Here is a 17,084-nt window from a genome sequence, read left to right as displayed (position 1 = left end):
ATATCGGCCGTGCAGAGCATTGCGCCCTGCAGTAATACTCCAGGGCCAGAAGTGGTGGTTAGGCAGGGACAGAAGACATATATTGTGAGGCAGGGACAGAAGACATATTTATTGAATATAGGCAGTGGGCCTTTGCAAAAACATTTGGGGAAAAAAATCTATTTGGGCTGCCTGTGACTGTCCTCAGTGTTCTGGGTCTGTGCTGGGTGTAGTAGTCCTCCTAATTCATACGCAGCCAGCTAAGTGTTACAGCAGGCTTGCGCAAAATTCTTTCCTGGCGTTCCGTAAGCGAAGTCAGCCTCCAACCACAGGCCAATAAGCGGCACATTTAATTACAGCGTTCTGTTTCTGCACTACTGGTAATACACCATGCTGAGGGGTAGGGGTAGGCCTAGAGGACGTGGACGCGGGCGAGGACGCAGAGGCCCAAGTCAGGGTGTGGGCACAGGCCGAGCTCCTGATCCAGGTGTATCGCAGCCAACTGCTGCGGGATTAGGAGAGAGGCACGTTTCTGGCATCCCCACATTCATCTCACAATTAATGGGTCCACGCGGTAGACCTTTATTAGAAAATGAGCAGTGTGAGCAGGTCCTGTCGTGGAGGGCAGAAAGTGCATCCAGCAATCTATCGTCCACCCAGAGTTCTGCGCCGTCCACTGCTGCAACTCTGAATCCTCTGGCTGCTGCTCCTCCTTCCTCCCAGCCTCCTCACTCCATTACAATGACACATTCTGAGGAGCGGGCAGACTCCCAGGAACTGTTCTCGGGCCCCTGCTCAGATTGGGAAGCAGTGGTTCCTCTCCCACCAGAGGAGTTTATCATGACTGATGCCCAACCTTTGGAAGGTTCCCGGGGTCCGGGGGATGAGGCTGGGGACTTCCGGCAACTGTCTCAAGACCTTTCAGTGCATGAGGAGGCAGATGACGATGAGACAGAGTTGTCTATCAGTGAGGTAGTAGTAAGGGCAGTAAGTCCGAGGGAGGAGCGCACAGAGGATTCGGAGGAAGAGCAGCAGGACAATAAGGTGACTGACCCCACCTGGTTTGCTACGCCTACTGAGGAAAGGTCTTCAGAGGGGGAGGCAAGGGCAGCAGCAGGGCAGGTTGCAAGAGGCAGTGCGGTGTCCAGGGGTAGAGGCAGGGCCAGACCGAATAATCCACCAACTGTTTCCCAAAGCGCCCCCTCGCGCCATGCCACCCTGCAGAGGCCAAGGTGCTCAAAGGTCTGGCAGTTTTTCACTGAGAGTGTGGACGACCGACGAACAGTGGTGTGCAACCTTTGTCGCGCCAAGATCAGCCGGGGAGCCACCACCACCAGCCTCACCACCACCAGCATGCGCAGACATATGATTGCCAAGCACCCCACAAGGTGGGACGAAGGCCGTTCACCGCCTCCGGTTTGCACCGCTGCCTCTCACCCTGTGCCCCAACCTGCCACTGAGATCCAACCCCCCTCTCAGGGCACAGGCACCACCGTCTCCTAGCCTGCACCCACACCCTCACCTCCGCTGTCCTCGGCCCCATCCACCAATATCTGTCAGCGCACCATCCAGCCGTCGCTAGCGCAACTGTTGGAGCGCAAGCGCAAGTACGCCGCCACGCACCCGCACGCTCAAGCGTTAAACGTGCACATAGCCAAATTTATCAGCCTGGAGATGCTGCCGTAGAGGGTTGTGGAAACGGAAGTTTCAAAAGTATGATGGCGGCGGCGGCCCCGCGCTACTCAGTTCCCAGTCGCCACTACTTTTCCCGATGTGCTGTCCCAGCCCTGCACGACCACGTCTCCTGCAACATTGTACGCGCCCTCACCAACGCAGTTACTGCCAAGGTCCACTTAACAACGGACACGTGGACAAGCACAGGCGGGCAGGGCCACTATATCTCCCTGACGGCACATTGGGTGAATTTAGTGGAGGCTGGGACAGTGTCAGAGCCTGGGACCGCTCACGTCCTACCCACCCCCAGAATTGCGGGCCCCAGCTCGGTGGTGGTATCTGCGGCGGTGTATGCTTCCTCCACTAAAGCACCCTCCTTCTCCTCCTCCTCCTCCTCCAACGCAACCTCTGTCTCGCAATCAAGATGTGTCAGCAGCAGCACGTCGCCAGCAGTTGGTGTCGCGCGGCGTGGCAGCACAGCGGTGGGCAAGCGTCAGCAGGCCGTGCTGAAACTACTCAGCTTAGGAGATAAGAGGCACACGGCCCACGAACTGCTGCAGGGCCTGACAAAGCAGACCGACCGCTGGCTTGTGCCGCTAAGCCTCCAACCGGGCATGGTCGTGTGTGACAACGGCCGTAACCTGGTGGCGGCTCTGCAGCTCGGCAGCCTGACGCACGTGCCATGCCTGGCCCACGTCTTTAATTTGGTGGTTCAGCGCTTTCTGAAAAGCTACCCACGCTTGTCAGACCTGCTCGGAAAGGTGCGCCGGCTCTGCGCACATTTCCGCAAGTCCCACACGGACGCTGCCACCCTGCGCACCCTGCAACATCAGTTTAATCTGCCAGTGCACCGACTGCTGTGCGACGTGCCCACACGGTGGAACTCTACGCTCCACATGTTGGCCAGGCTCTATGAGCAGCGTAGAGCTATTGTGGAATACCAACTCCAACATGGGCGGCGCAGTGGGAGTCAGCCTCCTCAATTCTTTACAGAAGAGTGGGCCTGGTTGGCAGACATCTGCCAGGTCCTTGGAAACTTTGAGGAGTCTACCCAGATGGTGAGCGGGGATGCTGCAATCATTAGCGTCACCATTCCTCTGCTATGCCTCTTGAGAAGTTCCCTGCAAAGCATAAAGGCAGACGCTTTGCGCTCGGAAACAGAGCTGGGGGAAGACAGTATGTCGCTGGATAGTCAGAGCACCCTCCTGTCTTTATCTCAGCGCGTTGAGGAGGAGGAGGAGGAGCATGAGGAGGATGAGGAGGAGGGGGAAGAGACAGCTTGGCCCACTGCTGAGGGTACACATGCTGCTTGCCTGTCATCCTTTCAGCGTGTATGGCCTGAGGAGGAGGAGGAGGAGGAGGATCCTGAAAGTGATCTTCCTAGTGAGGACAGCCATGTGTTGCGTACAGGTACCCTGGCACACATGGCTGACTTCATGTTATGATGCCTTTCTCGTGACCCTCGCGTTACACGCATTCTGGCCACTACGGATTACTGGGTGTACACACTGCTCGACCCACGGTATAAGGAGAACCTTTCCACTCTCATACCCGAAGAGGAAAGGGGTTCGAGAGTGATGCTATACCACAGGACCTTGGCGGACAAACTGATAGTAAAATTCCCATCCGACAGCGCTAGTGGCCGAAGGCGCAGTTCCGAGGGCCAGGTAGCAGGGGAGGCGCGGAGATCAGGCAGCATGTACAGCACAGGCAGGGGAACACTCTCTAAGGCCCTTGACAGCTTTATGGCTCCCCAGCAAGACTGTGTCACCGCTCCCCAGTCAAGGCTGAGTCGGCGGGAGCACTGTAAAAGGATGGTGAGGGAGTACGTAGCCAATCGCACGACCGTCCTCCGTGACGCCTCTGCCCCCTACAACTACTGGGTGTCAAAGCTGGACACGTGGCCTGAACTCGCGCTGTATGCCCTGGAGGTGCTTGCTTGTCCTGCGGCTAGCGTCTTGTCAGAGAGGGTGTTTAGTGCGGCTCGGGGAATCATCACGGATAAGTGTACCCGCCTGTCAACCGACAGTGCCGACAGGCTTACACTCATCAAGATGAACAAAGCCTGGATTTCCCCAGACTCCTCTTCTCCACCAGCGGACAGCAGCGATACCTAAACAATACGTAGGCTGCACCCGCGGATGGAAGCATTGTTCTCTATCACCATCAAAAACGTGGACCTTTTAGCTTCATCAATCTGTGTATAATATTCATCCTCCTCCTCCTGCTCCTCCTCCTGAAACCACACATAATCACGCCGAATGGGCAATTTTTCTTAGGCCCACAAGGCTCAGTCATATAAACAATTTTTATACGTTTCAATGCTCATTAAAGCGTTGAAACTTGTGCCTGAGCCAATTTTTATTTTAACTGGGCTGCCTCCAGGCCTAGTTACCAATTAAGCCACATTAACCAAAGCGATTAATGGGTTTCACCTGCCCTCTTGGTTGGGCATGGGCAATTTTTCTGAGGTACATTAGTACTGTTGGTACACCAATTTTGGGGGGCCCTCGCCTACAGTGTAATCAAATTAATTTTTAGCCCACCTGCATTACAGCTCACGTTACATCAGCTGTGTTGGGCACTGCAATGGGATATATTTATGTTCCTGGCACCCACCCATGCTGTGGGTCCACACGGAATTGTAACTGCATGTGTCCACTTCTAAAGAACCCCAGTCAGACTGGGGCATGCAGTGTGGGCCGAAGCCCACCTGCATTAAGCACGACATTACCTCAGCTGTGATGGGCAATGCAATGGGATATATTTATGTACCGCCGGTGGGTTCCAGGGAGCCACCCATGCTGTGGGTGCACACGGAATTCCCATTGCGGAGTTGTACCTGCCTGTGACTATTTATAAAAAACCGCGGTCTGACTGGGGCATGCAGACACCTTGACAGAATGAATAGTGTGTGGCACATAGGTTCCCCATTGCTATGCCCACGTGTGCAGCTCCTGATGGAGGTGGCACAGGATTGGATTTCTCATTGCTTCTGTACAGCATTGTGGGCTATCGCCCCACCCCTTTTAAAGAGGGTCGCTGCCTAGCCGTGCCAACCCTCTGCAGTGTGTGCCTGCGGTTCCTCCTCATGGCAGATGCACTTATAAATAGACATGAGGGTGGTGTGGCATGAGGGCAGCTGAAGGCTGCGCAGGGACTCTTTGGTGTGTGCTGTGGACACTGGGTCGTGCGGGGGGGGGGGGGTGTTTGGGCAGCATGTAACCCAGGAGAAGTGGCAGCGGAGTGTCATGCAGGCAGTGATTGTGCTTTGTTGGAGGTAGTGTGGTGCTTAGCTAAGGTATGCATTGCTAATGAGGGCTTTTCAGAAGTAAAAGTTGTTGGGAGGGGGGGGGGGCCCACTCTTGCCGCTATTGTGGCTTAATAGTGGGACCTGGGAACTTGAGATGCAGCCCAACATGTAGCCCCTCGCCTGCCCTATCCGTTGCTGTGTCGTTCCCATCACTTTCTTGAATTGCCCAGATTTTCACAAATGGAAACCTTAGCGAGCATCGGCGATATACAAAAATTCTTGGGTCGCCCATTGACTTCAATGGGGTTCGTTATTCAAAACGAACCCTCGAGCATCGCGAAATTTTCGTCCCGAGTAACGAGCACCCGAGCATTTTGGTGCTAGCCCATCTCTAGTGATTAGGAAAGGGGTCCCTAAACCCAGGTGTCTTCCAGGATATGCGGGTGACTTCGGAGCTCTGAAGAATGGCGCTCAGAGACCGTATTGTTAATTCTAACTGTGCCACAGAGTCACAAGATGGCACTCGTGCGTTTGCAAATTTTTACTGTGCCATCACTGAAGTCAAGAATGGGGAGGCATCAGCCCCTTGTACTGTATGCTGGAAAAGCTGTCCCACCTAGGGGCATGTGCTTTGTTGTTTAGCACCCGCAACTGAGCAAAAGTGCGCCATTATGAGGAGGACTTTGCAGAGAGTGAACCGGCTGCTGGTTTCTGCATCATGGCTGAGGAAGGACTCCTGCCCGGAAATCCTCCACAGAAGCCCAACTGGTTTTATGTGGTTTTGGAGGGATTGCAGGAGTACTGACCAAACCCTGCACCCACTGCTCTGGCAGAAGCCACTGCTCGCCACCTGTGATGTCTACACCACCATGGATCATCATGACGGAGGAATGGGCTGAAGCCGTGGATGTTCCTGAATACCTATAGTCCTTGGTATATATCCACCCAGCCCGACAGCCACAATTACCACTGCTGCCACCACTGCTATCGCAAGGCTTGCCCGCCTTGCCAACCTCTGCGGTTAAACCCACTCCTTCATCTGGAGTAGATCTACCACCAGCTTCCTAAAGGCGGAGGTCTCCTCTATCAGCAGCATTGCCAGTGGTGCCTATGGCAGAAACTGTAACCAACCTGCTCTTGGAGTGGCACCAATGCTATGATGTCGATGCCTGCAAATCAAAGGGGATGTAAGTTGGCACCTCTGTGCTGGAACTGTGCAAAAACTGACTTGCAAATAGGAAGATGGAACAATGCTTCTACAGTGCCACCTATTGCAAGGCAGCATTCCTGAAAGTCAATGTCAGACTTTGAATTGCAGGAATGCTACCTTCCAATAGGTGGCGCTGTAGAAGCATTGTTCCATCTTCCCATTTTCATATTTCCCAGAGGGGCAGGGATGACCTTATAAGTCTCCTCACACCTTTTAGGTGCTCTCCATAGGGAGAAACTATACTATTCCTGAACCACATCTATAGGCCTCTTGCTAGCTAAGCCAGAAACCTACTGCACACTGATGAGAGCCAATCACCCCGAGGCAGTCTGTCTGTGCATGGTTTTCTTGTCCTTCTGGCTTTGGCTTATAATTCCCAGTCATTGTTACAAACATTGGCGTAACTATAGGGTATGCAGGGGATGTGGATGATGTGGTTGCACCCGGGCCCAGGAGCCTTAGGGGGGCCATAGGGCCTCTCTTCTCCATATAGGAAGCCCAGTACTATGAATTGAGCATTATAGTTGGGGGCCCTGTTACAGGTTTTGCATTGGGGCCCAGGAGCTTCAAGTTACGCCTCTGGTTGCAAGTCTTGTTAAACAGGCTGACATTGACTTTCAGGAAGGCTGCCTTCCAGTAGGTGGTGCTATAGAGGCATTGTAACATCTTCCTATTTGCATATTTCTCAGAGGAGCATAGATGGCTTTCTAAGTGCTCACCCTAACAAAAATGATACCCTTCCTAACCCAGAACTGACTTGCTATTGCACTTCATTTAACTCCTTGTTGGCCATCATGCCCTTATCCTCTATGTTTGGGGTACTATGTTTAATTTGTTTATTCTGCACCCCTCCTTGTTGAAAAAAGCAAGGATGAGTGTGACACTGCTAAGGCCTCCTGCACCCGGGCGTATTTGCATTGCGGAGTCCGCGGCAGGCATCCGCCTCTGGACTCGACAGCAAATACCGCCCCATAGTATTTAATGGCAAAACGCCATTTCATCTCCACGAGCGGAAAGCGATTGTGATTTTCCGCTCGCGAAGAAGAAATCATGCGGGCTACGCACAACAGGCTTCCATTGAAGTCAATGGAAGCCATCTATGCCGCAGCACTTCTGCAGTGAGCACTGCAGTAGTATCGTGGGATATGTGTCACCCCCAAGCACCGGCGGCTACTGCACATGCGCAATGGAGTGCTGGCCGACACATCTGCAGCGCTCGCAGAAGACGCCAGACAGGTACACAGGGATCACCGGCTGGACACCGTGTCAAACTCCGCTGCAGGAATCCCACGTGCGGGGTCCGACTCGCCTGTGAGCAGGAGGCCTAAGAAAAGAGGAACCTAATTTAAAGGAGCCGCATCAACATACGGAACTGCTATGTCATACAGCAGGGACTCCACCACACTAAACCGCTTTATTTGATTGCTGAAGGATGTGGCGAGAGGTGTGGAGCTTTTCCTCCCTTTCTAAGAGGTACCTCAATCTGGGAACTCTTCCTCCCTTTCTAAGAGCCAAAACTCGCTAAATTTTCGGACTGCCCTTCCTCCCTTTCTAAGAGCTCTTCCGCTCTTTCGATCGGCCACGCGAGGTGTGATACACAATGTAGGTTTCAGGAAACGATGGAGCCAATGGAATACCAAAAAATATACAGAATTTATTACGGAGCACAGAAATGTAATGAAAACCAGTTGGAGAGTAAATAAGGAATAGCGGTAAAGAACAACCTGCCTGTCGCTCTGCGGTGACTCGGTTCTATAAAGAACAGTCACTTCAGCTGTAGAAGAACAACGCTGTTAGAAACACGGTATTAACGATATATTGAAAGGGTTTGTACTATAACAGTAAACTGTATGCTTCACGGGTTACAATATACAGCCTTCCAGTGAAGTTAACAATCCTCATTTACCAGTATGATTTACTGTACTCAGCATCCTTTCTCATAGGGCTTGCGCTAATATACCCCATTTGACCTGCGAGCGATATCCCTTTAAATGTTATTTGCTGCCGCATGTCTAATACACCATGCCTGTTACACGGATTCAGTCACTATGAGTGTGCACACCACTACCCGGATGGAGGTCGACCTCACTCACAATTAGTCACTTGTTCCTGTGTCCTCTGTGGATGATCTCCAGGCAGCTTTACCCAGTTCTGTGCTAGCTCCCTCTGTAGGGCCTCTGTCTTTCCTGTAGCTTGGACCTTTCTAATAGTGTATTCACATAGTCACACAGTTTGCTCTGGAAAGCGACCCAGGTTCCTTCCTCTCTTTCTCCTGGGGGAACAGGCTTGCCTTTCTCCTAGAGCTATATCCCATAGCCGGGTGGGAGCAGGAAATTTGCCACCATGACACTAACCTTCCACTGTGACGGACTACAAAATTGACCTGATCCCAACACAAAATAATTAAAGGGGTTGTCCCGCGCCGAAACGGGTTTTTTTTTTTCAATAGGCCCCCCGTTCGGCGCGAGACAAACACAAGGGATGGGTTAAAAAAAACAAACAGTTTAGTACTTACCCGAATCCCCGCTCTGCGGCGACTTCTTTCTTACCTTAGCAAGATGGCCGCCGGGATCTTCACCCACGATGCACCGCGGGTCTTCTCCCATGGTGCACTGTGGGCTCTGTGCGGTCCATTGCCGATTCCAGCCTCCTGATTGGCTGGAATCGGCACACGTGACGGGGCGGAGCTACGAGGACCAGCTCTCCGGCACGAGCGGCTCCATTCACCAGGGAGAAGACCGGACTGCGCAACCGCGTCTAATCGGGCGATTAGACGCTGAAATTAGACGGTACCATGGTGACGGGGACGCTAGCAACGGAACAGGTAAGTGAATAACTTCTGTATGGCTCATATTTAATGCACGATGTATATTACAAAGTGCATTAATATGGCCATACAGAAGTGCTGAACCCCACTTGCTTTCGCGGGACAACCCCTTTAATTCCACTAATCACTCATCACCATTTGCTACCTCTGTATATGTGTGTCTTTATACCCTGCATATTTGTATTGTATTTACATACTTGCAAGAGTCCTGATTTTGGAGGGACAATCCCACGGACCGGAGTACAAAGGGAGGAGTTTATGGAAACACCACTGCAAAGTGGGTGATTTTCGGGGAGTCTTTTGGGCACATTTCCAGTGGTTCCTGGGTGCAGGATTTATATATTCCAGATTTTTTGTTCTAAATATCGGCATGTTTGCATATTTGCTGCATTCAAAATAGATAGATTAGATAAACAGATGAAACAGAAATTTGAATTAGGATTTTGTTTTATGATATTTCTTAAAAAGTGCTTTTAAAATGCTGTGATAGGAAATCCCATACGCCCCAACCGTCCCGGATCCGGCGGGACAGTCCCGATTTTCAATTGCTGCCTCACCATCCAGGATCGGTTTTCCACATTGTTAGTTGCCCCCAACACCCCCAGTTCTATTACTTACACTCCTACCAGATCCCTCTTCTCCCTTTGTTTCTTGAGCTCTGGTTTAACCCTTTCCCATCCACTACGACTTCCATTCCTTCTTTACTCCCTCTTCACACACTAAGGGCTTAGTCACACGGGCGTTTATTGCCGCGATTTGCGCATGCGCATGCGTCCGGCGATTTTTTAAAACCATTGCTTTGCAATGGTATCGGACACATGAGCGCTTTTTATGCGCTCGTCCGATAAATTAGAGAACAGAAATCGCAGATCGCACCTATCTGCGATCTGCGATTCCTGTTCTCTTCTCTATATGCGCTCAATGGGGCCGGCGGCAGCAGCGCCGACCCCAATGAGAACAAATAGAAGATAAATCATTCTTCTCTGCCACAGCTGGAACAGCTGTGGCAGAGAAGAACGATGTTTGCCCATTGAATTCAATGGAGCGGCAATACAGCCGCTCCATTGAAAGCAATGGGCTGCCGGCGTGCGCGGGGTTAATTGTCGGGAAGGGGTTAAATATATAACCCCTTTCCTGCAATGCATCCTGAAAAGTGAAAAAATAAAAAAAATGTATGTATTTACCTGCTCCCGGCAGCTGGAGATCCCGGCGGCCGGCCTGCAGTGGGTGTGAAGGGGGTGTGACTCAGGCTTGCCCCTGATTGGCTCAGCCTGAGCCAATCAGAGGCTGATCTCAGTCACACCCATTCATGAATTCATGAATGGGTGTGACTGAGACTTGCTTCTGATTGGCTCAGCGCTGAGCCAATCAGGGGCAAGCCTGAGTCACACCCCCTTCACACCCACTGCAGGCCGGCCGCCGGGATCTCCAGCTGCCGGGAGCAGGTAAGTACATACATTTTTTTTATTTTTTCACTTTTCAGGATGCATTGCAGGAAAGGGGTTATATATTTAACCCCTTCCCGACAATTCATCCCACACTCGCCCGCAGCGCTTGCATTCAATGGAGCCGCTGTATTGCCGTCTCCATTGAATGCAATGCGCTGGACAGCTCCGGCCCGTTTCTAATGAAACGCGGCTAGGAGCAGATTTTCAGGCGATTTTTGGGCCGATTTTTCGGCGCCGGTCACGCGATTTGCGCATGCGCATCCGTCATGCGATGCGCAAATCGCGTGAAAAAACGCCCGTGTGACTAAGGCCTAACTCTCTCAGGTGTCTCCAGGCCTGGTTTAACCCCTTCCTATCCACTTCAGCTCATCTTCATTTACCCTTCTCTCTCCACACACCTACTATTAGTCCTCTTCAGCCCTGAATTAACTCCTTCTTTCCCATTCAAGCCCCCTATCCTGTAATCAACTTTATTCTTTCATTTATACATAATTCTGTACAATCCAGCCCTTCATTCCAGAATTTATAGCCATTACTTGTTGTTTGGCCATTTTCACCTGTTTTTTACACCAGCTGTCACCTTTTCCTTGCTATCCATATATTGATGTCCCCATGATCAGGGGTGGTCCAGAAGTAGGGAGTGGTTGGGGGGCGGAACTTTGCAGTAGCAGGTATAGTGCACTGCCTTGTTCGGCTTTCTTTCCTGTCCCGTAAAGTTGGAAGATATAACAAATCCCTTGTATTCTGATCTTCTATAACCATCTCCAATGTGATATTTTACAATAGACCTTTTATACGGCATCTCCTGTTCTGCAAATGTCGGTAACTAGAAAGATCAAGATACAATAATTGAATTGCATGATTCCCCTAAATGCTCTGCTGATAATTCTATGTGTTCCAACCCATGTGATTTTAGCACATTTGTAACCCAAGCAGCAGTCACTCAGAGTTAATGACTCGCTGTTTTTCTTTTGCTGTAGCTTTACAATGGCACCTCTCCACCCCACAATGACAAGCTGAATGAGCTCCGAAGACCTGAGCCCCTTCTCTGCCATGGAGAGCACTTACCCTTTATCTCAGAAACCTCTTAGATGAGCAGATTACACAAGTCATGTGACATACGCTTGGCTTTAAGTGGCCAATTAAATAAAAAGGCTATAAAAACATTCCAGGAGAGTGAAGCCACTTCAGAGCCGTAATCACATGATCACTTGGACTCGCCCATGCTTTTCTTTTAAATATATTAAACTATTTGCTGCAAAGGAAGAAAAACAGAGTTGTAAATTGAAGCAGATCTAAACAGAAGAAACCTAAAGTAAGTATTTCCTTTTTAACACTATTATCATTCTTAGGCTGCATTCAGACGACCGTATATCGGCTCGGTTTTCCCGCAGAGCCAATATACGTTGTCCTCGTGTGCAGGGGGGGAGGATGGAAGAGCCAGGAGCAGGAACTGAGCTCCCGCCCCCTCTCTGCCTCCTCTCCGCCACTCTGCACTATTTGCAATGGGGAGAGGCGAGGCGGGGCTAAATTCCGCGAATTAGCCCCGCCCCTGGCCCGCCTCTCCCCATTGCAAATAGTGCAGAGGGGCGGAGAGGAGGCAGAGAGGGGGCGGGAGCTCAGTTCCTGCTCCTGGCTCTTCCATCCCCCTCCCCTGCACACGAGGACAACGTATATCGGCTCGGCGTGAAAACCGAGCCGATATACATTCATGGGAATGCACCCTTAGGTCCAAATTTCTGTGCTGACTAATTCTATAATATATCTTTATAGAAATCGGAGATTGATTTCCTGTGATACAGAGCCCCTGTATAGCCTTGGAGTTACATGATAACATTCTGCTGCCTGCAGCCACCACCAGGAGGAGCTCAGGAGATTACTGTATACTTATACAGTACTGTATAGTTATTATCGAATCCTTTGTATATATTGTATGCAGTAAGCTCCTGAGCTCCCCCTAATGGTGGCTGCAGGCAGTAAAATATTATCATGTAAATCAATGGTCATGAGAACAGAGCTCCAAGCTCTAGAAAGATATATTCAACAATTATAATTAATCAACATAATTTAAAAGCTATTGGACTAAACAAGTCAAATGATAATAAAATGTCGAAATTTCCTTTCAAAGAGGAAGATTGAGGGTTTTTTCATCTTTATGTAATAGTTACATTTCAAAAAACATTGCGGTGCCTGAAGCATGAGAGTAATAACTGCCTGCAGTTCACAAGTTATAGTGACTGTAACAATGACTGGGAATTAAAAGCAAAGCCAGTCTCCATGTTCCCAGTCATTGTTACAAGGCTTGTATAAAGAGTCTAACTTTGGCTGGAAGGAATGCTGCCTTCCAATGGGTGGCACTGTGGAGGTATTATTCCATCTCCCTTATTTGCATATTACCCAGAGGAGCATTAATTGCCTTTTGAGTCTCCTCATTCACCGTCTAGGTGCTCTCCCTAAGGAGAAAAGATGCAGTTTAGACTGCATGTTCCAACTGACAGATCCCCTTTAAGCTTCCGCCCACTCTGCCACATGCTGAAATGAATAGATTATGCCACCTGCAAATGAATGAAGATAATGATCGGCACAGAGCGCTCAATGTTTAATTCCAGATTAGACTTTTGGATTTACACACCGAGATGCAGATCCTTAGAGGATTAGAAATGGATCAAAGGAGGTACGCTGTAATAATTCTTATTTATGTCTACTTTATTTCCATCATTCTGATCAGTTTTAGATTAGTTACGTAATATAGAGGATCATTTTGTAATGTGAAAAACATTAAAAAAAGAAATAGAAGAAGCAGCTGCTTGTTGTATCTGTGGTCTACAGAATACTGTGGTTTACCCGTCCAGTTGCTTCTGGTGACTCCAGGATACACACTGACTCCTTCTCTGTAGTTTGAAAAACATGCAGCTCTTGGTTGGTTTTCAGGGAAAACATTTCACTGCGGAGCTGCGGTCACGTTGTATAGAAGCAGCCACAGCGACCTGATTGCTTAACTCAACACTGAGTCACCGGACAAACAGCGTCCTCCTCACATCAGCAGCGTGTTCTGCCAGGGCGGTCTCACGGGGGCTCATGTGGTAGTACTCACAAGATAATAACCTCAGACAGACGCAGTCCTGACTTATTGAGATCAGTGGAGGTTTATTAAAGGCAGCAGATCATTGAATGACCCAGTGTAGTGCATGGGACTAAATGTGGTAAGCAAATCACTAGGGAAGTAATAATATAAAAGGGCTAAGGTATGAGTTGCTATACCAGACAAATCCATGGACAGGAGGGGAGCTGTTTCTGAAATAAACAGAGCAGAACTTTCATAAAGACTTGTTATAAGTCGAAATGTTGCTACATTTGTGTACTTAACGAGATACAAAATCAATCAGAAATGAGAATATGCTGATGTCACTTTGCAACTTTTGCTTTACTTTAATAATGTTTATTAATGAGCTCCAAATCTCCTGCATAAACATACAGAAGAGTTATAGGATAACAGTCTTTCTTCATTCAGCCACCACTAAGGGGAGCTCAAGAGATTAATGTATACTGTGTCATTATTGAGTTCTATGTAGGTACAGTATACAACAATCTCCTGAGCTTCCCCTACTGTTGGCTGCAGGTGGACAGAATGTCATCATGCAAGTTTAAATCGAAGCAGGGGATTTGCAGTTCTGTAGCAGAAAAACAGAGCTCGGGGGCATGATATTAAAAAATAAATCACCCCACAAATTAGAATTTATTTAGATTTAGAAAACGCTGTTTATGGGCAGAGATTAACTTTAAAGTACATCTAATTCTAGACGAATTCTCCTGTTTTACTGCCAGTAACTCCTGAATGTCTGGTTCCGTTATTTCATTTTGCATTACTGTATTTTCTACACATGGCATTAAATTTGAGCTTGAGGTCACCAGCATTCTCCAGGTCACTGACCATTTTCAAGCCCTAAGCAGGGCTGATGGCTGAGATGAGCAGCCGGTGGAGTAGGGATCTACAATTTATGAATTTAAAACCCCCACAAAAACAACACTATAAAGTTATCTAAGCTACCAAATAGATGCTATATCTGAGGTGCTAGTAATGCTGTAGGGTCTGATGGAAGAAACCATTTAGTACATTGATCAGGAAGCAGACTAGGTGGAGTACTGTTTCTCCTCCTGGAGATTGCTAGGTAGGCGTAAGGAGACTTATAGGCTGCAAAGGCTCCTCAGGGAAATTTGGTACTACACACAATACCCATTATAAAACAACTACTGAATGTACAGCGAACTCTGGAATCTGGAACTCCACTGTCAACTCCACCATTGCAGTCCACTCCAGAGACTGACTACCAAGACTCAGCAGAAAATATGCTAGAAGATGCCAACAGAGCCATCACAGCAATACATATTACCCCCATAATTCAAACCAATGACCTGGTATATGATACACGATCAAGAAGAACGATCATGAGATTGGAGGCTAAGATCAAGGCAACCCATAGAGAACTCAACTGGTGGAACTACAGAAGAATAAGGAAATTATGGAAAAGACTCTAGCCGAAGCCCTAGAGATTGCCAAACAAATGTTCACAGGCTGCCACACTAAGGAGATACACTAGAGAAGCAGAGATCAGAAAGATAAATGCCCTGTTTTCCAAAGAGCCACCCAAGATATATTCCCAACTGCAATGCAGCAGCATAGTGACAATGGAACCACCAAGAGGAGAGACTGAACAATACTGGAGGAATTTATGGAAAAAAGAGTAGACCCATAACGCCAGTGCAAAAGTGGCTTCAGGACTTGAGAACCAAGCACAGCAATCTCCCAGAACAGCAACAAGTTACCATTCCAGTAGCACACGCCCAACAGTGGATCAAGAAAATGAAGAAATGGATATAACTTTGGCCCAGACATGATCCACCGCTACTCGCTAAACAAAGTAAGAGTGGTATATGAAGAAGCTGCTAGTAGCAGGCCTGGCAAACAAAAGGAAGAACAGTGCTGATCATTAAAGGGAACAACACATACAACTACCGATTGTTAACCTCTCAGAGGCTACTTGTGTGTAGTGACCTCTTTGTCTGCTTGTGTACAGCTTGTTGACCACTAGACGCTTCTACAATGCAATCAAAGAGATTTTGTTCAATTAACAGAGTTTGAGAGGGGCGCATTTTTGAAATACAAGAACCTGGATGGTCATATCAACAAATTGCCTGCCACCTGGGCTGTTCTGAACAAGCTGTTAGGAGTTGTTGAGACTAGTGGATGCGTGAGGGCATGCACAGAAGGCAACTGGGCTCAGAACGCCCTCAACAGACCACCAGTAGAGATGATCATCTGATCAGCCGACAAGCACAAGCAGCTCCAGCTGTTTCGTTACCCGCCATCCAGAGACAGGTTGCACCATGGTTACAGACCCACTGTCAGAACCATTTCCAGGTGCTTGGCTGAAGGACATTTGGTCTCACAACGCCCATTATGTGTACTGCCTTTGACACCCACCCACTGTCGCCTCCGTTTGTAGTTGTGTTGTGAACACCAAAACTGGACTGCTATGGATGGAACTGGGTTGTCTTCACTGATAAATCCAGGTTTAGTTTGGGTGCTGACGATGGCTGTGTACATGTCTGGAGACTTAGAGGTGAGCACCTCAATCCTACCTTTGTTATGGAGTGGAAAACTGCCCCCACTGCTGGTGGCATGGTCTGGGGGTTCATCACATATGACAGTCGGTCACTCCTAGTAGGGGTATGATAGCTCAGGACATCCTCCAGGTCACATGTGTTGTCTCTCATGGCGGCTTCCAAGAGGCATTTTCCAGCAGCATAATGCTCGGCCACACACAGCAAAGATGCCACAGGAACGCCTCCAACATCGCCACACTTCTGTGGCCTACACAGTCGCCAGATTTATTGCCAATAGAACATGTATGGGACCATCTGGGACACCAACTTTGACAGCCTACCAGTTTGCATGATCTAGAGGCTCAGTTACAGCAACTGTGGAGCGATATACAGCAGGATACCATATGGAACATGTATGCCTCCATGCCCTCCTGTATCACATCTTGTATTCAAGGTAGAGGCGGACAAACAGGATGCTAGAGCCTCCATGCCCACCCATATCACATCTTGTATCCAAGCTAGAGGCGGTACAACAGGGTACTAAAGCCTTCATGCCCACCTGTATTACATCTTGTATCCAAGCTAGAAGCGGTACAACAGGGTACTAGAGCCTCCATGTCCATCTGTATCACATCTTGTATCCAAGCTAAAAGGGGTACAACAGGGTACTAGAGCCTTCATGCCCAGCCATATCACATCTTATATCCAAGCTAGAGGTGGTACAACAGAGTACTAGAGCTCCCATACCCACCCATATCACAAAGCTCAGAGTTCAGGAGAAACATGCCACAATGCATGCGGTCCTGAATGCTATGGTAGGGCAAGAGGAGGAGACAGAAATACTCCAGAGAGAAAGAGAGGATGCTCTCCAAAAAGCCACTCAGGTGAAAACAGAAAGTGCTACTGTCCTAAAGGAGAATGAGCACCTTAGAAGATAAGCTGAAGCTGATCACAGGTTGTTGCTGGAGGAGAAAACTATTCAGTGTAAACAAGGCTTGATAGAATTGAGAGGTGAGTAAAAGAAGTATGCAGGATATTTTTCAAAAGCTCATGAGGAGATATAAGACCTCAGAAATGTAGCCAGAGATT

The 17,084-nt window shown here is 49.0% G+C and overlaps 1 protein-coding gene across 1 annotated transcript in view; it reads left to right on the top strand.

Annotated features, from left to right (window-relative positions):
• Nucleotides 1-17,084, top strand: part of ALS2CL (ALS2 C-terminal like) — a 703,387-nt gene that overhangs the window by 449,919 nt on the left and 236,384 nt on the right. The gene's annotated exons all lie outside the window — the stretch shown is intronic.

This window comes from Eleutherodactylus coqui, chromosome 12 (assembly GCF_035609145.1).
Source record: "Eleutherodactylus coqui strain aEleCoq1 chromosome 12, aEleCoq1.hap1, whole genome shotgun sequence".
Lineage (NCBI taxonomy): Eukaryota > Metazoa > Chordata > Amphibia > Anura > Eleutherodactylidae > Eleutherodactylus > Eleutherodactylus coqui.
This window is presented reverse-complemented; position numbering and strand designations above follow the sequence as displayed.